At 42.4% G+C, this 2,846-nt stretch overlaps 1 pseudogene; it reads left to right on the top strand.

Moving 5' to 3' along the window:
- The first annotated feature begins 387 nt into the window (after window positions 1-387).
- On the top strand, window positions 388-1,199 carry LOC116094797 (annotated as a pseudogene).
- The last annotated feature ends 1,647 nt before the right edge of the window (window positions 1,200-2,846 follow it).

The raw sequence follows: 2,846 nt of genomic DNA, 5'->3' as shown, positions 1-2,846 counted from the left end.
GCCTCCATCCTGTAGAGAATAGAGGGCAAACTCCAACCTTGATATGACACCAATCATCAGCTACCTTATCCAACACAGAGAACATGGTGACTTCACCAGAGCGCATATGCTTTCTCAGATGGGTTTGCCTTCTCAGCCCTAATGTATTTATAGTAGTCCTTTTTAAATATGCACTGCTGCTAAGTTTTTCTGCCCAATTTCTCTGGCTAGGTAAATAATCTCACAGAAAAACCACTTCTCACAGTAGGTGCACACCCATACTATTCATTGGTCTATATTTTATCATCTAGATGACTGGCCAAACACAGTGGTGTATTTGATGATGTGAATAAAGAGAAATCAAGCAAAAAAATCATGGTTTCAACATGTAGGACTTATTACTATATAAGAAAATTTTAAAGGGCTCGCTCTCTTTCTGCCGCCATCTTGGTTCCGTGTTCTCCGCACAAAATGCCCGGTGAAGCCACAGAAACCGTCCCTGCTACAGAGCAGGAGTTGCCACAGCCTCAGGCTGAGACAGGGTCGGGAACAGAGTCTGACAGTGATGAATCAGTGCCAGAGCTCGAGGAACAAGATTCCACGCAGACAGCCACACAACAAGCCCAGCTGGCAGCTGCAGCTGAAATTGATGAAGAACCTGTTAGTAAAGCCAAGCAGAATCGGAGCGAGAAGAAGGCGACGAAGGCTATGTCCAAACTGGGTCTTCGACAGGTTACAGGGGTTACCAGAGTCACTATCCGAAAATCTAAAAATATCCTCTTTGTCATCACAAAACCAGATGTCTACAAGAGCCCAGCTTTGTCTCAACAAGCGCAGTTAGCAGCTGCTGAGAAATTCAAAGTTCAAGGTGAAGCTGTTTCAAACATTCAAGAAAACACTCAGACTCCAACCGTCCAAGAGGAGAGTGAAGAGGAGGAGGTTGATGAAACAGGAGTGGAAGTTAAGGACATAGAATTAGTTATGTCACAAGCAAACGTCTCAAGAGCAAAGGCTGTCCGAGCCCTGAAAAACAACAGTAACGACATTGTAAATGCTATTATGGAATTAACAATGTAACTATTTGACAGCAAGGACAACCTTCCCCCTTCTCTTTCCCCCATTTTTGGTGTTTGAAAAATGGAACTACAGCTTGGTTTAAAATTTGTACTGTTTCTATCACTAATAAAGTTGTGACTTCTTGTTGAAAAAAAAAAAGAAAATTTTAAAGAGTCTTCTGTTTTCCCATTGTATCAACATTCCCCATATATGCTAGGAACACCTCACTGGGTGATGAGGTTGGTCCCTGCTTCAAATTCTGCTCTTCCCTCCCCCTTAACTGTGACCTGAACACATTCAAACACAGCAGTGAATTGTTTCATGTCAGAACACTTGCTTAAGTATCTCATGAGCCCAATTGTGGATCTCCCTGCTCTCGTGGATCATCGGCCACTATAATCTACAAGAGCAATAAAAGCAGAGACAGTGAGTGAGGGTGGGGGTTAGGGTTTGGGAGCCCTGTGAGTACCTATAGTGAATGATCACACAGTGATCAGCTCTTAGCGGGGCATATCAGCTTTACTTAAGGTGATTCAAAGCAAAAAAAGTTTTGAGAGACTAAGGGTAGGACCATGCAGGATGGACAAAGTCATTGACTGGGGGCTTAGGGTACCTGGAATGCCTCATGAGCACGGGGAAACATTTCAGGAATCCAGGTGCTGGCTGAACAGGTTTTGTCAAAAGAAAGGAAATTGATCCTGTAATCAAACTAAGGCTAGGTAACATTCCTTAGGCAGAGGTGAGTGTGCGGACTTAGAATTTCCTAGACAAGGTCATAGAAGGAGAAGTCCTCCCCCCATGCCCGCAGTGAAGGGAGTCTCTCACATTGCACTGAACCCTGAGGCTATCTGGTCATGGTAGACATTGACCTTAATTAACTGAGTTTTCCCACATCTCTCGCTGATTTATTTTTTAATGGAGAAATGTCACTAAAATATTTAACCTCTATATTGGGAACAGTAATTAGCAGTGATTTTTGCCATGCTATTCATCTGGTAGGCTATCCGGTCATGGTGGACTTCAGCCTTAATTAGTAGAGTTTTCCCACACCCAATAAAAACATCTCCTCAGAGGGCCCTCCTCTTGCTTTCTGCTACGCTGAGTATATTACTTGGGAATGTTGTTAGATCACATGGCTCCATGCATAAGCCACCTATCCTACCTTTAGAACCTGGAACATAATAAATTCATTAATTTTCATAAGCCTCTGTAAACAGAATTTCCATAGTAGTGTTGGAGTGTCTCTTAAAGATCCCACAAGGAGGATTTACTCCATACTTATAACACAAGCAGATACCCTGAATCCCCACTGCTCTTCAGAGGCTGAGGAAGTATAGAGCAAGGCTCTAGGCTACTTATTACTACAACTAGGCTACCAGCACTGATACACACAACAGACAGCTTACAGGTAGGCCACAGACAACAGACAGATGGGAGCCATGGGGAGAGAGATGGAGAGTTCAAATTTGGGCTTTTTCTTAGTCAAATTAATCCAAGAGGAAGTCACTTTATTTTTATTCTTTAATGCAAAATCAACACACCCTCTGAAGTTAGCATTAATGGGTTAACTGACACATTAACATCGTCACTGGCTTTAACACAGCCTTACAATCTTGACTTTTAGCCAAGCAGTTGTTGTAAATCTGGGTTACTCATTAAACATCTATTAGTTGCACCCAGGTCTTCCTGTTGGCTGTCAGCCTGTTAGAGAAATCTTCAATCATTTCACCTGTTTCTCGGAAGAAAAAAATAAGATACTGAAATATCTGAAAAAAAATAGCTGATCTGAAATTTTTTTCATTCCGAGTGGG

This window comes from Mastomys coucha, unplaced genomic scaffold, assembly GCF_008632895.1.
Source record: "Mastomys coucha isolate ucsf_1 unplaced genomic scaffold, UCSF_Mcou_1 pScaffold17, whole genome shotgun sequence".
Lineage (NCBI taxonomy): Eukaryota > Metazoa > Chordata > Mammalia > Rodentia > Muridae > Mastomys > Mastomys coucha.
This window is presented reverse-complemented; position numbering and strand designations above follow the sequence as displayed.